Consider the following 21,196-nt stretch of genomic DNA (forward strand, 5'->3'; position numbering starts at 1 on the left):
GAGCCACAAATATTGGGGTAAATGGGTGTGGCAGAGTGCAAAAATGAGCATATTTGGAAAGTCTGTCAATGACCACCATGATGACTGATTTGTTCCCTGACTTTGGGAGACATGTAATGAAATACATGGAAACATCTCTCCTGACAGAAGCAAGGAGTGGCAATGGTTGTAAGTTTCCTGGTATCTTGATCGTTTCGCCTTTGTTTCGCTAGCATACATCACATTCACCTACAAAAGTAAGAATTTTGTTCTTCATGTCGATCCAAAAGAAAAAGCGGTGTGCTCATGCATAAGTCTTTTGAAATCTTGAATGTCTTGCAATCGGAGAGGAGTGCAACTCTTCCAAGATGCGAGTTTTGAGGGTGGAGGCCAGGGATAACACTACTTGATACTTGTAGCGAAGAACCTCATCCTTCAAAGAGTAGTAATCTGAGGCATTAGGATTTTCTCTTAAGTTATTAATGAGTTGGGACAGAGAGGGGTGGGAGAACCATTCCTGGCAGGCCTCTTTAATCCAATCTGTTATGGGTAGAGAGAGTGATAAAAGGGTGCCCTCATCCTCAAGTTGGCACGATAAGGCATCAATTACTACATTGTCATGCCCCTTCTCGTAAATTATCTCATAATCAAATCCCAACAGTTTTGCAATCTATTTATTTTTTTGTGGTGATGATAGACACTTCTCTTGAAAATATTTTAGATTATGATGGTCAATGTGGATTTGGAAACATCGCCCCAATAAGTATGGTCGCCAAGTGTCTACTTCATGTAATATGGGCATCATTTATTTCTCATATGTAGATTGACCCAGGTGTTTTCCATTGATTTGTTGACTAGTGAAAGTCAATGGTCTACCTTCCTACATTGATACTGCACCAATGCCTGTATCTGAAGCATCACATTCAATCAAAAAAGATTTGTTGAATTCTGGTAAGGCCAATATTGTAGTGGAGCACATGGCCTATTTGAGAGCCAAGAAAGCCTGTTGAGCTACATTAGGCAAGAGAAATGATTTTTTATTGAGAATATTAGTGAGGGGTTTGGCAATGCATCCATAGTTGCAAATAAATTTGGGATAGTAGCCCGTGAGACCCAAGAATCCCCACAAACTCTTCAAGGTTTTTGGTTGGGCCAAATATTGAATTGCCTGAATCTTTTTTGGATCTACCCTCACTCGATCATGGCCCATAATGTGTCTCAAATACTCTACTCCTTCCATGTGTTATGCTCCTATACCAATAGGTGTCATATTTCATGATTGACTTGATGAGCTCTGTAATATGTTCATACCTTTTCTTGTTGCAAAGGTTTTCCATATTGTCAAAAAATCAAAAAACTTAAAAAATGTAAAGATGGTATACCCTAAAGGAAAAATCAAAGGGTAAAAAGAATAAAATGGTCGAAAAAATGAGAAAAAATGAACCCCAAACAAAAATAGACCAGGAAAGTGTGCAAGTCTAAATGCCACTACTATTTCATTTTTTGTAATAAGCAATTGTGTGAAACTTGTTAATCTTATGCCATAATTGTTGAAGAGTCAAATTGTTTAAACTTTGCACATTCATTTTTCAATTTCATGCTGTAGATAGAGAATAAAATCTAGCCAAACAGTTTAATCTTGGCATATAAGTAGATAGGTAGAGTGAATAAAAGGAGCTCAACAATGTAATCTAAGCCCTTGGATGTAATAAGATCAGATTTAGATAGATTTCTATATGTAAAAGAAAAAGTGTGATAAGGGTTTGCCAGTCTAAGTGCACCCTAATAAAGAAGAAAAAATGTCAGGCTAAAGTAGGTAGGGTAGGTAGATGATGTTGCAGAATGATACTTGTGATGAAAAATGCTTCTAAATGTGTTGATCTTTACTTTTATCACCAGTGCAAGGCATACATTACACTTGATGCAATTTGAGCAAGGCAAGGATAAATAACTAACTTCCATTCATATTTTCCCCTAAAGATTTCACTAATTCCCCCTAAAAGTATTAAGGACTTTGAAAATCAAAGGGGCTCAGAGCATTTCTCTGACTTCTGGAGGGACCGGACCCTCGACCCAATGATCTAAAAGCCTAAGTACTTAAAAAATCATCCATCCAACATTTCATTTCATTTCATAAAGTTTTTCTGAGTAAAAAACCTATTTTACTTAGGAAATGCATAATATCGCTTGAAAGACCCCTTTTCCTCATTTTAACCTAAGTTTTAAATGTAAATTCTAAACATTTTAACTTAGCGCTTTCCATTTTATTTCATATTAACTACTTACATATTTATTATGTAAATCCCGAATAAATATTAACCCTTCCCGTATTATGTAAATAAATAAAAATCCCCGCATCACTACATATCCCACCCTAGTTAAGTATAACCGTAAATTCAATAAAAACAGGGATTAATACACTTATCTGAAGTTTATTAATAACCCTCCCCACCACACTATAACGGGATTAATTAACCAGCCGGGTTAATTGATAACCATAACCCTGACTTATAGAATCACATCCGATACGATTAAAACAATATTTATTTTTTCGGGCCCGCATACATAACTGTTACACAAAAATATCATCACCATGATTATTTGCAGTCAGTATGGGTCTATCATCACTTGTACTGACCTCCTAAGCAAGTCTCAGACCTCAGCTCTTCAAGTCAAGCTTTGAAAATGAGAGAAAGACATTGAAAATCAACAGAGATCTGGTTCCGCACTTTCTCTCACTATTGCCTGCGGTCCCGCACCTCCTGTTTACAAAAACTGCGGACCTGCCCGCTCTGTCCCTAAAGGTGTGGGTGCGGACCCCTGTGAAAGTCAAAAAGGCGCAAGTTTATTCTAAAAAACTCACTTTGGTTAATTCTAGATGATTCTAGAAGGAATTTTGACGTGGATTGGCCGCTCTTAGGTGGTTCATGCATCCCAAAAGAGAAGGAGCTAATCCCTTGATGAGAGGAGTTATCCCTTTGAAGGAGGGCTTTATCCGTTTGAAGGAGGACCTAGTAACTTCCCTCCATTGCACTATAAATTCAAGCATTGGGCTGGTTGCTAAGGAGGTTAGAAGCCGAACATTTTTTAGGGTAAATGATGGTGAAGTTAAGACTTCCTAGTTGAGCTTGAGAGGAGAGATCACATACCTTTTTGGCTTCATTGGGAAGAGAGTGAAACTTGTCAAAGTAGAGGAGACTTCTTGCTAGACCCTGGGAGGAGCTTATACAGCATCAAGGCACAGGTTGTAAAGTTCTTCTTTGATTTGAATTAATACAATCAGATTCATTTTTCTCAACAAATTGTCTCATGTCATTTGTTTCATGAATTCCTTGACTTTCATGTTAAATATGTTTTATGATATTGGCTTTTCAGGTGCTATTTAATTTGTTTGCTTGTTTGTGTTTGCATATTCGTGGCAAGGGAGCTTAATTGGATCAAAGGAGCGAAGGCTTCCACAAACTTGCGTTGGACCTAAGGTAGGCCTAAAAACACTTGTTTGCCTTTGTTTATAAATGCATATTTAGATAAAGATACTTTGTGATTGGTTTGCTTGTCATTAGGTCTTCTTTAGATTCTAGGAAGGTCTATCTTGTCCGCAAGATCGACTCATTCCATGTGACAAAATGGCGACTCCACTGGGGACTTGATTTTTTCCTTGTTTTTACTTTGACCTGAGAAACTGTGTTTTTGTTTTTGTTTTTGGCTTGTTGTGTGTGAAATTGGGTGGAAATTGTAGATCCAGAGTTATTTTTTGTTTTTCATAACTTTGGAGAGGACCGCACCCTAGCCTTTTGACACAGTGCGTACTTATCCGCACTTTTGCTTTTAGCACAGAGCAGTACCGCACCTGTGTTAACTGTGGACCTGCGGGCCCTGTCAAAATTTTGAAAAACCTAAGATTTCCTCTATTAGTCAACTTAGATTTTGTTTAGAAGTTATTATCCACTGCCCAGACCTGCATATAACCTGTCAGAAGCTTTCCTTAGGTTGATTTCATTGGTGTTAGGGTTTTAGGTGAAATTCTTAGGAGTTTTGCTTGTTGGGTTTGTTTTTCATTTTGGTCTTGTAGTAGCTCTGAGCTTAGAAGCTGTAGGGACCTCAGATCACCTTGGTTTCTACCAGCCTTCTTATGAGTCTGACCATTAATGAAATCTACCCTTGTTAAGGAATCCGCTTTGTGTTTTCTCTTTTCAAAACTTCGAAAAGCTTGTGTTTAAAAGTTTTGATTTTCATTTTTAAAAAAGAAAACAAAATTGGTTGTTTTTTACTGATTTGTGATTCTGCATAAATTGGTCCTTAGCTTACATCTAACTAAGTAAAACATCCTTAAAAAGACATCTTGTAGGCTTTGACTTCAAATAGGTTTTTATAAGTTATAGATCTCAAATTTAGTCATTTCCATAGTTTTGAGTGTTTTATAAAAAATATAAAAAAATCTCTTTTGGAAAAAGTTTGTTTTTGTAGTGGTTGAGTGCTTTGAAAAGAAAAGGGAAATTTTTTGTGAAAATAACTAGTTGTCTCGTTTTGAGTGCATTGGAAAGGACAAAAACTCTTCTTTTAATTTGTTTGTTAAGAAAGATTTGTGTTTACAAAGTATTTGCATTCTCGAACTCTTTCTTAGCTAGAAGTTCATCGAAGGGAAAAGATTGTTTAAATCATCTTAGGTGCATTTTTAGTGATTTTGAGTCGAGTCTTCATACCACGAGTTTCATCTCCACACCTTTTGACTTAAACAAAAACCAATAAAAATAACGCTTAAAGTAAAATTCATCTAGCAACATTTTTATTTCTAGGGCTCTGATACACCAACATAGCTTAGGCTAGTGTCTTGGAGTAGGAGAGTAATTAACTCTCCAAGATAGTAAAAACAAACAAGTAGTTGTATCTTGTGGTAGGGAAGAAATCCAATTGTTGCTTTTATGCTCTGGGAAAGCTCCTCTTAAAGGAGAAGCACGAGATCGTGTCCGAACCAGTGTGGGAATCAATCCGTCCTCATTGGGAACGACGCCAGATATTCATGTATTAAAAACGGTAAACCTCGGATTAACCATTGTCGAGGAGCCTGGGGTCACTTGTTGGTAAACTTTGGATTATGTCAAGGAGCCTTCAAGGGGATTGAGATTGCTACTCTGCCCTTGCGTGCGTATCGGATCGTAGACTGTTCCCCCAGGTATATTTGTTTCAGTTGGTAACCTTAGTGGCCATATTCTTTAGGATTCTTCTTAAAGTGACAGTGGTGGGAAGATCCCACTGTACTTGGAGCAGACGTCGGCTAGACTCACTTGGAATTTCTGGGGGGTTCTCTTCACTCGAGACGGTTAAAGTGGAGGAACTTGTGCCAGTCTATTCATTAAGCAGGTTGTCGGGGTAACTGTTCCAACCGCCATTTCTGTATTGAACTCTGCGACGTTGGATTTCATCACCAACTAGTGTCTTCAGTACGAAAAGTTATTGTTTGTGTGTGTTTGATCTCCTAGATTCTTTAGACGTGTGATTCAAATTTGTTTAGTTCTTTAGAGACTTTAGGTGGTTTTCATTGAGATTTTACTTTGTTTGTGTGTGAAGTAGTTAAAAGTTTTTAACCATGGCTAAATTACCGAGGAAGTCCTGTAGACTTCGGGGCCAACCTCCTGCGTTTTCACTGAGCCAGCCTGAAGGGTTGAAAGTCCTCATAACTCCTAGAGACAGTAGAGTTGGGTCACCTGAAGAAGGAGAGTCTTCTTTGGTGGTACATCCTGATTTTCAAGCTTTAGTAGCAGATTATAATCCACAATCAGTGTCTGTTTCTGAAATTACTGGTAGCTTTTCATCTACTAGTGATATAGGTGAGGAACCTGAAATATCCGAACCTGAAAGTGAATTTGTTGCTACTCCGACATCGGGGTTTGCTTCTCCAGCTTCTAGTGGTCCTGGTTCACCTAGGGTAGAAAGAATAATCACCCAAGATCTTCCTTCTGGACTTATAGCTATCGAAGAACTTGCTACTTCGGAAGAAGAAGTAGGCATTCCTATCCCTGAAAATCAACCTGCTATTGAGCTAAGGGAGCGTGAATCAATTTTTTACAGTCCACCTAGGAGCAGTGCTTGGTATCTTTCTTTGACTAATTTCTTAGAAAACCCAGGGTTAAGTTTTTCACCACCTCGTGTTCCTTATCACCCAACACCTAGAGGTTACTATCCTCCATTAAATATGTCAAGACAATCGTCCGTGTTTACTCAATCGCCCAAATCTTTTTTGTACGGCGGTCCTTCTGTTCCCTCTGGGTATCAGTCACTTTCTGGTACTTTTTCGGGAGCATCTCCTCAACCCATTGAACAAGGGTTATTAACTGGAAGCAATGGTACTAAGCCGTTGAGCGTAGAAGATATTCTCATGATGTCAGGTTCTATTCCCAATCCTCAACCTCAAGGTGGCCAGTTACCGCCTGGGGGGCAGCCTCAAAATCCTCAATTATCGCCTGGGGGGCAACCTCAAGGACAGTACATACCTACGGGACAGTACGTTCCTCAAGGTCAACCCCAGTATCAATTTATACCTCAAGGTCAACCCCAGTATCAGTACGTGCCTCAAGGGTATCAACCCCAAGGTCAGTACTCGAACCAAGGTTTCCAACCACCTTCCGGTCAATCATATGTTCAAGGAACGGGAAATGTACCTTTGAATTATCAATCCTACCCTCAACCCGGTTATGGTCCTCAATATTCTCAACCTGTTATGGGTCCGTACCCCGGAATGAATTTAGTGTGGGATCCATCGCAAACTCAACAGGTGTTGCAGCCAAATGTACAGTTGTCATCTCAAACTGGACAACCCTTAGTTTCTGGTACACCCCAGCAACCTGTCCAGTCTAATATTCAAACTTTTGTACCTTCGGTAGTTTCTCAGCCTGGGCCTAGTACGCCTCGTACTCCGCCTCAAACGACTGCTGCAACTGCCGCAACATCTGTTCAATCTACCCCACCTACTTCCGGAGTATCGACAGCTCCGGTTTCTACTGTTCCTATATCTACTCCTCAGACATCTTTACCACCGTCTGGATCTATGATTCAAACTTCGGTTCAGATGCCTGTAGGACAACCTCGTTCAAGTATGTTTGTCACAAGTCAACCAAAATTTACTTATCAACCGTACCAGGGACAGTACCAATTTGGTGCTGCTGTGCAGCAGCCAGTCTATCAATATCAACCATACCTTGGGTACACATATCAACAACCTCAACAACCCCAGTACGGTCCGGTTAATCCTGGTTTTCCAGGAGGATAAAATATCCCAAATGCAATTCCTATTCCTAGTTATCCTGGATATCCTCCTCCTGGGGCTGGTCTCATGACTCAGAGTTTTAGGGACCCTAATCGTTAGTTACCGTTTATTGCAACTTTGGACTTGCTTGACTTGTCGCGCCTAACGAACGATCCCATTAATTATCTTCCGTTTTGGCCGCCAATGCCGAATAAGTTGCCTAGTGATATTCCTAAGTTCGAAGGCAAATCAGGAGAGGACCCGTCGAACCATGTGATGACTTATCACCTCTGGTGTACGTCTAACTCCATTTCATATGATTCAATCTTTCTAAGACTTTTCCAGCACACTCTAATTGGTCTTGCGGCCAAGTGGTACATTGAGTTACCACGAGGCACTTTTTATAATTTTAGTCAGTTAGCTACCTCGTTTTTAACTCATTTTCAGTTGCCAGTCAGATATGATAATGGCACGAAATTAATAACTTTGTTAAAGCAATCGATGTCCACTTACATTTCAGATCATATTCATGAATGGAGACGTCGACGGCATTTAGTGAAGGTTTTTATTCTGGATCAGATCTTGGCTGAATGGTTTCTAAAGTATTTGTTGCCAAAGATCACTGAAGATGTAGCTAAAGCCGGAGTTGTTACTGAGGAGCAAGTAATTGCTCAAGCACAGTACCTTGACTTGGTCTATACTCAGTCAGGTACATTACATGAGAAAATCCTCGATCTTCCCAAGAAAAATCAAATCGTTGCAGCTCCTTCGGGATCTCATGCCACTGATGGTATGATTGGTATGGTTAACACTAAAAGTAAGAAGAAGTCTTCTAAGAATTCTTCTCCTATCATAACCTTGCCTGATTCCCCGACAGGAGATTCTTCCGCGGAGATTTCCGCCGATATTCACGTTGTAGAGTCATCTACAGCCAAATCAAAATCCGGTGGGAAGAAGAAAGGGAAGAAGAAGAATAAAACGGACAAAAATTCAAAGGAGAAACCTGAAAAATCGGAATCTAATGATGAAAAGCGCAAACCTCGTTATCCTTGTCTCATTTGTGATGATGAACATTTTACAAGAGACTGCCCTCATCGTGCAGAGGTTGCGAAGATTGTCAAAGGTTCCCAAATGCCTACTGTTTTGAAGGATCCTTTTCCAAGTCAAGGCAGTAAGATGATAGGTTCTTCCTTGAGTGCCAATGAAGAACCCATACTGATGATGTCCCATGTTAGGATTGCGACTCGATCGCATGATTATGGTAGTAAAAGTCCTGTTGATGGTAAAGAAGCAGAATCTTCTCATTCTAACCCATCAACCTCAGCTCCCGGTTCCGATCCACTGCAGATCGAGAAACCTAATCCAGACTTGGTAATCAAACCGCCCGCCAAGGGTATACTCCGAAAGTCAGCTTTCAATCCACATGCGAGAGCGGCTCAGAACTATAACATTGTTGAGGATTTAGCTGTTTCATCCTCAGCAATGTCGGCTTTGGAAGTGCTGCAAGCATGTCCAGCACAACGTAAATTACTTTTGTCGGCTATAGGAGCTGTTGACGTTCAGGACTCGAACCTAATAATTTTCGATCTAGAAAATAGTACACCGAACTTACCTCATCAAATGGCTTTCCATATTCCAGTGATAGTCAAAAACAAGCCTATTCATCGGGACTGTGATTGATGAGGGAGCCGCAACATGTATTATGTCGATACAGTGTTGGAGATCGCTTGGTTCTCCTTTGCTAAATCAATCCCCGATGATTCTAAAGGCCTTTGATGGCCGTGGGTTTCATCCTTTTGGCATTCTACAGGATTTTCCTATAGGGGTTGAAGGAAAAACCATTAATCTAGATGTGGAGGTGGTTGATGCCCCTCTAGATTACAACCTTCTCTTGGGTCATAGTTGGTCTTGCGCTATGACAGCTGTCGTTTCATCGGTCTTTCGGGTTATAAAGTTTCCTCATAATGGAAAGATCGTAACAATAGACCAGCTGGCTTACTTTTCATTTGACCCAGCCTCTTTTGAAAGTATTCAGCATGTCGGTAAAACGACTATCCCGTATAAGGATGTTGGAGTAGGACTAGTTAAATATGTCGATTTACTGGGAACTTTTCCTTTTCCTCCGATCAACGCATCGTCTTCATTTGCAACCATTCATATGATTACGTCAGACACCATTGTTTATGATGATCCTTGGATCGTTCCTTCTGAATCTGAGATAGACTCATTTGGTGATGTCATGCCCTTGAGTCCATATGAAATTGCGTATGAGTCCGTGCAATCGTTTACCGACCCATCTTCAACTGAAATTGACTTAATGAATGTGGTCCGTGAAGAATCACTTTTCACATCAAGCTCGGATTCAATCAAGTTTTCTGAACTTGTTCACTCCGATGAGCAAATTCGTGAAATCCTATGTGTAGATGATTTGCCATGGGAAGATCTTCATCATAGATCTTCGTTTTTACCCGAGAATGATCGTTTTGAAAATGATTTTTCATCAATCTTTACGACTGAATATGTCAAGAAACCTCAGAATCCAATGAAACATCCTGATTCGGAGTTAAATTTGGGAAACATCTCTCGAACTATTCCTATTGACATTTTGGTTAAGCCTGGAATTGTTGAGAACATTCATATAGGTGCCTCATGTACAGAAAATGAAATTCAAATATATAAGGCCCTATTTCAAGAATTCCGCGACGTGTTTGCCTGGTCCTATGAGGAAATTCCAGGAATTGATCCCGCGATTGTTGTTCATGAAATAAAGACTTACCCGGACGCTAAACCCGTCCGGCAATGTTTGCATCAGATTCACCCAAGAAAAGTTGCTGCAATTAAAGCAGAAGTTGAAAAATTACTCAAAGCAGGTTTCATTTATCTGATCCCGTTAACGGATTGGGTATCGAATATTGTTCCGGTTAACAAAAAGCAGGGGACAATAAGAATATGTATCGATTATAGGGACATTAATTGAGCCTGTCCAAAGGACAATTACCCTACTCCCTATATCGATCAAATCATTTATGATTGTGCCAGCAGCGAAATATTCTCCTTCATGGATGGTTTTTCCGGATACAATCAAACCAATATTCTACCTTGTGAGAGATTTTTCAGCGAAAATCACATGGAGAATCATTTGTCGACGCGTTTCGAACCAACTAGTGTGGTTCATCGTCAGGACAAGGTTCTTGTCCTTGTAGAGTTCTTGTCTAGAATATTGTAGAGTTCTTGTTCTTGTCTAGAATATTGTAGAGTTCTTGTCCTGACGATGAACCACACTAGTTGGTTCGAAACGCGTCGACAAATGATTCTCCATGTGATTTTCACTGAAAAATCTCTCACAATCTTGATATGGATCACAGAAGCCTGAACTCTACAATATTCTACCTGCCGATCAACCAAAAACGGCTTTTATTTGTCCATGGGGGACATTTGCTTATTGCAAATTACCTTTTGGACTCAAGAATGCCGGAGCAACTTTTCAAAGGGCCATGTCTTATGCATTTCATGACATCAAGCACATTGTGCAACCCTATCTCGATGACTTGCCTGCTCATTCATTACATCGAGCTAATCACCTCGACCATTTACGAGCAATCTTTATGAGGTGTAGGCATTATCGGATTCGGCTGAATCCACACAAATGTGTTTTCTGTATAGAAACGGGTCAATTGTTGGGTTTGTAGTTTCGAAAGCCGGCATTCGCTTCGATCCCTCGAATGTCAAAGCTATTGTCAAATTGCCTCCTCCTTCGAGTCTTTGCCAACTCCAAAGTTTGCAAGGGAAAGCAAACTTTTTACGACGATTCATTCCTAACTACGCCAAGGTTACAAAGGGTTTTACCCGGTTGTTGAAACAGAATACTCCATTCTATTGGGATGAGATAGCTCAGAAATCTTTTGATGCACTAAAACACGCGTTAAACCATGCACCGTTATTGCATCCTCCCAACTACAACCAGGATTACTTCTTGTATCTCGCCGCCTCTCATTCCACCATTGGAATGGTCTTAGTTCAGGAAGACGAATTCGGAAGTGAACATGTGATATATTACCTTAGTCAGACGTTAAATCCAACTGAACTAAAATACTCACATGTGGAGAAATTGGCATTGGCAGCTGTTCAAGCTGTCCAACGTTTTCGTCACTACATTTTACTACGTAAAACTACAGTAATTTCTGATTGCAACCCTATGATCTACATTTTGACCAAGCAATTTCTAGGGGGCAAGTACTCTAAATGGATTTTTATCCTGCAGGAGTTCGACTTGGAATTTGAAAAATCTAAGTCGAAGAAATCTTTAGTTTTTGCGGAGTTGATGTGTGACTTCCCGCGTGCTGACACAGAAACTGTGGCGGAGGAGACCATTGCGGACGAATCCTTGTTAATCAGCACTTTAGATCCGTGGTATGGGGATATCATCGTTTATCTCCAGACCCAATCCTTTCGGCTAGAAAATTCAAGGTCAGAACGTCGGAAAATACGATTCCAGTCCCAACAATTCAGGATTATTGGAGATACTCTTTATCGCCGTGGGGCGGACTCTGTTTTTCGACATTGTTTAACTCACGAGGAAGCTGAAAGGGTTCTAAATGATTGTCACTCTGGAGCATGTGGCAGTCATATGTCTTGGTATGCCACAGCCCAAAAGATATTGTGCGCTGGCTACTTCTGGCCGTCTTTGTTTAAATATTGTATTAACACGGTCCGAAAATGCCACAACTGCCAAATTTTTTATCGAAAGATGCGTGCTCCACCTGGTCTTCTCCACCCTATAATTGCCGTTGGTCCTTTTGCCAAATGGGGTATCGATTTTATTACATGTAACCCTCACTCAGCCAGGGGGAATGTGTATATCATCCTTGCAGTAGATTATTTTACCAAGTGGGCCAAGGCGATGCCTACATTTGAGGCAGACAGCAAGACAGCTGCAATTTTCGTGTTCAATCATATAATTTCTAGGTTTGGTGTCCCACAAGCGATTATCACTGATCATGGGTGTCATTTTTGAAACGTTATGATGACCGAACTTACAAGCCAGCTTGGTTTGCGTCATGATAGTTCAACTCCTTATTATCCACAAGCTAATGCTCTGGTTGAATCCATCAACAAAGTCTTAGTCATCATGATCCGATGAATCATTGGGATTCATCGGTCGAATTAGCATAACATGCTATTTTCAGCGCTTTGGGCGTATGGTACCTCAGTAAAAACATCAACAGGGTTCACTCCTTTCCAACTATTTTATGGTCTGGAAGCTATGTTACCCATTGAATGCGTAATCCCGTCATTGCAAATGGCCATCAAGTTACATCCAGCCACTTCCGAAGAGGAAAAGTGTTTGTTATACTTGGCTCAATAAGATGAGAATCGACGTGATGTTGTATTGGTGATCGGGACTCACGCAAAACGTATGAAAGCTCAGTATGATCGAAATGTGACCCCTCAAAATTTTTCGGAAGGAGATCTAGTCTTAGTTTACGTTCAAGCTAATGATAAATTAGGCGCTGGAAAATTCGTTCCTATGTGGCATGGTCCATATGTTGTCAAGCAAAAGCTAGCAAAAGGGGCCTATGAATTGGTAGACTTTGACAATGACTCTTTAGGTAAACCCAGAAATGGTCTTTACCTGAAGAGGTATTATGCTTAAAGAATGGGTATGGAGATTTTTTAGGATAGTTTTTCTTTCTAGCTAGTGTGTTTTAGTTTAAACAGTGTGCTTAGCGTAGAGAGTGTTTTTCATCATTATTCCTGCTTATCTTGGTTTTACTCTTGATATTGCAGGTGTCGATGCCTCTCCAAACATACATTGGTTTCACTGATGGTGCTTGTCATAATACACGGAACATTTCTTCCGCAGCTTGGGTTATCTATTCGCCCTCTGACGAGTTGGTATCTATGCATGGGGTAAGCCTTGGTCAAACAACGAACAAAATTGCCGAGTATAGTGCAGTGATTGAGTTATTATCTGAATCTATTTCATTTGGGATTCGGAGTTTGATAGTGAGGTTAGATTCTGAACTCGTTGTATTACAGCCTAATAGAGTGTATGCCATTAGAAATCCAGTGTTATTGAGATTATTTTTGAGAGTGCGTCTCTTGGAACGTGAATTTGATTATATTAAATATCAGCGTATTCCAAGATCTTTAAATACATTAGCAGATGCAATTTCTTCTCGAATGTTAAGTAGACATTTGCAATAATCATACATGTAAACTTAAAACCATTCCATAACATGATTTAAAAGATAAGCCGGTAATAGTGATATATATATATATATAGGAGTGTGTTAAAAATACATCGTCCTCGATCATAGGTTGAAAAACACCTTATGATCGGCAAAAACGATAAGTACAAAAAACAAAAATGTCATATGTGCCTGCAATAGGCAATCATCCTATCACTGGTGATGATCTCGATAAGAAACCGCTGCACGGACCACCTTGCAAAGGAACCTCCTAAAAGGTACTGGGACCCCAATCACATAGCGCTGAAGTCGACGAGGAATGTCATCTATGGTGGTCTCCGGAATATCTCTTGTCAAGCGCTCTATATGACTCTTCAACTCGGCCAAAACCTCTGTTGATTCATCCAGTGGGGCTGGCACGGCTGCAACTAGTTGTTTCCTCTCGTAAGGCCGAAAAGTGGCTAGTCACTATGGACCCACATCTGCATTTGAAACTTTTACGATAGAAAAATAATAAAAAAAAATAAAATAGGAAAAATGTTGAAAATGATTTTACCTGAGTCATCCCATTGCTCTCCTGGTGGAAGAGCCATGTCTGGGTCACCACGAAAATCTACCCCAGCGTAAGGGAAGTCCTGAATAGAAAAAACCTGGTTTTCCACCCACTGGAAATACTCAGGTTTGAATCGAACAACCTCTGTCCCCTCGTCCAGATGACGGGCCATAACTGCGACCCATCGCATCAGTTTGGGCTCTTGAGGAAGCCCAGCTCCAACAGTAAGGTGCTGCGGGATCAACATGGGAACTCTCTCGAGACTAAAGCTCACAACTAAAGCCCCATAACCAAATGTCTTTAGTTATCTGTTCTTGGCTCTGGTCAATTGGCTTTTCACATTAGCCAACAGAGCATCGCACCTGTTGAAGATGGTGCCTTGAAAGCAGTCAACTGCCATCCGCATCTGGGATCTGGTGGCAATATGTAATGCGGCACTCCCGCAAATTCTGGTGACAGTAAACGCGATCACCATGAGTTCAGGAAGGGATATGGTTTTTATTTCTATCCCTTTGTCTCTAGCCTGGTTGTTGCAGAACTCTAGCCGGAGACTATCGACAGACTGGCCACCTGGCCTAGTCCCGAATAGAGTCAAGTCTTTGCCTCTCTTAGGCAAACCGGTCAAGAAATATATGTCTGTCGGCTTGATTTCGAGCTGGTGGCCACCAATGAAGAAGCACTGGTCCTGTATGCTCCATCTGTCAACCAGCCACTGTAAGAAATCCACCTGGGCCCTCATGCCAGGTATGGCCCAGAATTTGTACAAGCCACAGGCCTTCAATGCATCGATCGAAGGTTGGTGATTCAGCGTGGCTAGATCCACGTCCTCATGCTCTCATTCACGCCAATCTAGCATGATGTACTCTCTACATCAAGTAAAAAGACAAATTAGAATGCTAGAAATTAATTTGTTTGGGCCAAATTTGAGAATTTTTGGGTTAAAAACCCTTGCGGCGGGGACCGCACCCTCTGGGTTAGACACAGTGCATGGGTCTGCACCTTGCCTACATGGAAGGTGCATACCCCTGACTTTTTCCCCATTGAGAAAAAGTCGGGGTCCGCGGGCTGGCAGTGTTACGCCTGCGAGCCCCCGCGCGTGGGTTTTAAGCCTAAAAACCCTCCAAAAAATGAAATAAAAACCCAAAACAAAAAATGAAACGGTTAAAAATGAAGAGTGGGATGATGTGGATTACCTGGAGAAGACGGCGTTCGATTCCGACGATTGGATTTTCCGCAATCTTCACGGGAAGTTTTCTGAACAAAAGCACTATTTTCTCACCCAAAACTCAAAAGGTAAAAATGAATTGACGAAAGCCCTTTTTATAAGTTTTTTGAGTAAATAAATTGCAAATTTGTTTATGTTTCACTTTGGAAAGGTATTTTTGCAACATTTTTATCCATTTCAAACAGGTATGAGTAATGTTTGCATTTTTGTTCAGGATAACGGATTATTCAGGCGAAATCTATCATTTTCGACGAAAAAACATTTAGAGTCACCTTTAAGCTCTTTTCTGACTCCTGAAACATGAAAAGATTGCTGAGTTTTTTCTTTTAAACTAGTTAAAACGGAACTAAAAGACGGTCCACTTACAGCTCTTTTCTGACCATAAAAACATGAAAAGATGGCTGGATTTTATTCGTTTCGAATTTGATATTGGTTATAAAATGACGTGTCGTTGATCGCTTTTTTACTTTTTTGGATTGGGGACACTAATTACGAAAAGTACTCCTTGGTCGTAAAGATCAAGCGGTTCTCTCAAGTATTATTTTATACTTTTTCGGGCTTGGGAGACACAAATTTACGAAAAAGGTCAACCCTGGAGTCTTCTTAAGTTTTTTCAGACTCTCTAAAATTGAAAAATGTTGAGTTTCTCCCATACTAGACTCGTTAAAATTTCACAGTAAAGGACCTGTTCAATTACAAACAGGAACGAACCACTCCTTCTTAGGGTTCGAATTTAAACTAAGTTGGACTCATCCGAAGGATGAGCTTACAATCAAGCAAATGTTATCCTCCTCAAGCTTGTCAAAAATAAAGAGGTACTTACCAAAAATGGTGGGGGAAAAGAGAGAAAAATGAGCCTGTTTGTCATACTTTATAACCACTCTTGAACACGACACTTTTATTCACCTGGGTTGGGAAATCCTTTGCCTAACAGTTGATCAAACCACATTGAAAGTCTTCAGCCGGTTTCTGGGTATTAACTTTGGGTCAATTGTCACCAAGCCATCTGTCGTGTCATTATGTGTTCAAGAGGTAACTGCCAATAAGCCATTCATCTGCAAAATATCTGTCATCCATCTTGACCATCCCTGAGTCAATCCTTGCAACTAAATTTCTTCAACTTGATCTACGATTTCGTGTTGTGGGCTTGCCTGCGACAGATCGCTTTCTATCGACTCCAGCGCATTATCTAGAAAGATGATCTAGAAATCGTCAGTACCTTGGGATCTGCATGCCTCAATGGAAGGTTTCTCGCCTTTGACGACAGGTTGCATCATTGACCTTCAATCAAAGGATTCCGTGACATGTTCGACATCAACACATTTATTCACATCTCATGGATTGTACTGGGTACTTTGAGAACCATTGACATCACTGGTGGTTTCTCTCACACTTGTTAATAGTTTACATCATTGACTGGTAATCAAGTGGTTTCTACCATGTTCGACATCAACACATTCATTCACATGGATATAATCGTACTGTTTCGGGAAGTAGAAATGAATACCCTGGATCTAGTTTCCACAATCCAGGCTGCGAGGAGTTTTCTATTCATTATATAATGGACTATTCATAAACAGATGGCTGCGTCCATACTGTGTCCACATGAGTCTATACTTGTGATGTCTTACAAGATCATTCCTGTATCAAAGCAGTAGTTAGTTTTCTAAGTCAGTTTTGATCTGAGTATGGGAATGCCTACCTAAACGATGATATGATCTCATATATATATCTTGCATTGAATGTTTTTACAGGTTCCAACCGGGCTCTCCACAAGATGATCCTCGAAATGATAAATTACTTCACTCTTCCTAAATGATAAATGAAATCCTCATCTACTACAGACTTCGCACTTTAGGGGGCAATCTGTTACACAAAAATATCGTCACCATGATTATTTGCAGTCAGTATGGGTCTATCATCACTTGTACTGACCTCCTAAGCAAGTCTCAGACCTCAGCTCTTCAAGTCAAGCTTTGAAAATGAGAGAAAGACATTGAAAATCAGCAAAGCTCTAGTTCCACACTTTCTCTCACTATTGCCTGCGGTCCCGCACCTCCTGTTTACAAAAACTGCAGACCTGCCCGCTCTGTCCCTAAAGGTGTGGGTGCGGACCCCTGTGAAAGTCAAAAAGGCGCAAGTTTATTCTAAAAAACTCACTTTGGGTTAATTCTAGATGATTCTAGAAGGAATTTTGACGTGGATTGGCCGCTCTTAGGTGGTTCATGCATCCCAAAAGAGAAGTAGCTAATCCCTTGATGAGAGGAGCTATCCCTTTGAAGGAGGGCTTTATCGCTTTGAAGGAGGACCTAGTAACTTCCCTCCATTGCACTATAAATTCAGGCATTGGGCTGGTTGCTAAGGAGGTTAGAAGCCGAACATTTTTGAGGGTAAATGCTGGTGAAATTAAGACTTCCTAGTTGAGCTTGAGAAGAGAGATCACATACCTTTTTGGCTTCATTGGGAAGAGAGTGAAACTTGTCAAGGTAGAGGAGACTTCTTGCTGGACCCTGGGAGGAGCTTGTACAGCGTCAAGGCACAGGTTGTAAATTTCTTCTTTGATTTGAATTAATACAATCAGATTCATTTTTCTCAACAAATTGTCTCATGTCATTTGTTTCATGAATTCCTTGACTTTCATGTTAAATATGTTTTATGATATTGGCTTTTCAAGTGCTATTTAATTTGTTTGCTTGTTTGTGTTTGCAGATTCGCGGCAAGGGAGCTCAATTGGATCGAAGGAGCGAAGGCTTCCACAAACTTGCGTTGGACCTAAGGTAGGCCTAAAAACACTTGTTTGCCTTTGTTTATAAATGCATATTTAGAGAAAGATAGTTTGTGATTGGTTTGCTTGTCATTAGGTCTTCTTTAGATTCTAGGAAGGTCTATCTTGTCCGCAAGATCGACTCATTCCGTGTGACAATAACTCCCCGCCATCTCCAACGCTCATCCACTGTCCGATCATCCCCTTTGCATCCGACGGTCGACGGTGATTTCACAACCCCCCTTACCGCCGTGCGTTAACCCGCGATCACCCAACGGTTTTCCGCCGTACCCCCGCCACACGTCACCCGCTCCATATGCTCACTCGCTCTCTGTTCAAAACCGCCTAGCCCCAAAAGCAGTGCGATGCTTACTGCTTACCACCCTTCTGCATAACGAAAAACACGTCCCATCACGCTGACGTCATCCACCTAATAAATGCCAAAAAGTCCCGCCAAACCCAAATTTCGTTAAATAAACGATAAAAACGTCATTTTCCCATTATCCTCTGCGAAATATTCTCCATGCAAAATAACGTTTAGTCGACTGTCTGAGCATTCATCCCGCCACCCAACTAAGAAAACTTCAGCATCGAACTCTGCGGTCTGTCATTTAGCCTGCAAGTACACATTTTACCTATTTAACCCAGGTATTTATTCATTTTTCCCTGCAACCCTGCAATTTCTGTTTTCCACTGAGAATTCTACCAGCAAAAGCCAAAATTCAAGGTAAAAACAGTTGTAATCACCATAAAAAAGACCCTAAGCCTGTTTTTTGGTCAATTTTTCCTAGAAAACCCCAATTCCAGTTTGAATACACAAGAACCAAACATGGAAATTCCTATAGCCTTGAATGTCGCGCCTATAAATGCACCTCACAAAGAATTAGATTATCTGCCTCTTGCATATAAAGATTTTCAAATAAAAGATTTATCTAGTGACGGGAACCATCTTCAGGCCTTCTACCAAGTCATAGAAAGCTATCTAAACAAGTCTGACATATTTGGACTATGGGAATCTAATCTTCCAATGTATTTCCTCCCCTCAATCCATGTTTTCCTAGAAATAATTCATCATTGCTGTGCCAACTATGACCCTGTCCACAGAGCAGTTATGTCCCCATCCCAGAATGTTCTTTTTCCCATAACTGCTAAGTCCATTAATGAAATGATACAGTTCCACTCCACTAAGCCCCTTGCTCCTCTTTCCATGGGGTATCTACTTGAAAAAGCTTCTCAATTGCCCACATCAGAGATAAGCCGTATTGCTCAGACCTTCATGCTGCCAAAGCACCAGCCTAAAGGTCCACCTCCTTATCTGCAGACCTTTTTCACTGACACTGGTAGACTCATTGTTGAAATGATATCCCTGATCATGGGATTCAATTCCAGTGAATATTTTGATGACATCACCTTAGTTTTATTATCAATCTTTACTTCAGGACAGCCCCCTACTGTCAGATATGACTATGCCACTTTCATTGCCAACAAAATTCATGATCAATTCATAAGTTTGGAGAGGGAAGGAGTCTTCAAATATACATATTTTATATACCATATTTTGTTGTATCATCAGCCTGACAGCTTTTCTTTCCCCATCAGGAAATTGGACTCAAAAGGAAATCGAAGGTCTGTGATCTTTTGGAGTTCCATCTTTCATAAAACCAGTGAGTCCCCTTACACTTATGATGAGTTCATTGACTGGTTTGTACATCCAGCAACCACTTTATTGATAGGAGTTCCCCCTCCTAGGATCACTGGTGACATGAAGAAGATTCTACAACTCTCTAAACAGTACAGGATAGGAGACTAGTACCTATATCAAAATCACACAGAGATCAAAATGTATGGGTGTGAACTTTGCCCTTTCAAGTTACCTAGATATGTGCCCATGAAATTATTTGCACTAGAATATTTTAGACAGCTTATAAATGCAGACTTAGTCCATTTTTGTAGCACAAATAAAAAGGCTCAGCTAAGAATCAAGAACCAGTTAGACCCTTTTGTCATCAATTCTAGGGATGCTTGGGAAGAAGCTGAAAAGATTTTACAAGACCACCTTAAATTGAAGAAAAGTTTTTCGTGGGTACCATATGACCCAAATAGTTTCATATGTGACAGAAGGACAAAAAACAGGCTATCAATTTATATACATCATAGGATCCCAGAAATTGAACTGTTTGCAAATCAGGATGAATGGGTAGAAGGTACCCTACTAGAAGAGATTAGTAGAAAGGAAAAGATGGAAAATGCTATGAGAGATCTTGAGAAATCCGTTGACTTGGATTCTTTTGGGCGGGTATTTTTCAAGCTATCTCAAGGGCTAGAAAAGGGGGCATCCATTGCTGGAACTTCTCAATAGCCTCCACCGGAAGTCAACATACCAGCCACAGGCACACCTAAAGGGAAGGAAGTAGAGACCACAGAACAGCCCACAATGACAGATCAGCCTAAAAATTCCAAAGAACAGGGTCAAGAACCAACTCCTCCACCTCAAACTAAAGCAGTAGAAACTCCAGTGTTGCAAACTCCTCTAAATGAGGAAAGAGGCAGAAAGAGGGACAGGGAAACCACTACTCCTGCCAGTAGACCCATGGAACAGCCTGGGACTAAAAGACAAAGATTGAATCCTCTGTTAGAAGAGGAAATGATGAAAGAAACTATAGACAACCATAGAGAAGAAAGGGCAGTGAGCCAACAAACTTCTCCAATGGGAGAAACATCTCTTAGCTCACAGAGGCAAGAACTAGAAAAGCAACACAGTGCAGAAGTATCATCCACCAGGCCACAAAGCAAACATGCATCAGACATTAAGAAGACATTTACAGAGATAAAAGCCAAGAATGATCCAGTAAGGCTTCAAATTTATAATCAGTATCTGAAGATGGCCCCCTCAAACCAGCAGAGATTGATGTCAGCTTATGATATTAAAGAAGGCAAAATGATAATGAGTTATTTTAAGCCAAAGGTGCAGCAACCCCAGTCAACAGCAGATTTCATCAGAACAAATTTGGAGGTCCTAGCCAAAGATATTCATCCTATGGACCAAATTGAACTTCACAAGAAAACTGGGGAAATGGTCTATTCCACACTGACTGACAAAGCAATGATGGCCCACAAGCTACAAAATTCCTTGGATAATACAGCTACTCAACTTCACTTGGAAAAAACCTCTTCCCTAGCCAAGGATAACAAAATAAAATCATTGGAAGAAATTATCATTGGATTGGGACATGATCCCAAA

The sequence above is a fragment of the Pinus tabuliformis genome, chromosome 2_2 (genome assembly GCF_031772625.1).
Source record: "Pinus tabuliformis cultivar Carrire ecotype Pingquan chromosome 2_2, CPIR1, whole genome shotgun sequence".
Lineage (NCBI taxonomy): Eukaryota > Viridiplantae > Streptophyta > Pinopsida > Pinales > Pinaceae > Pinus > Pinus tabuliformis.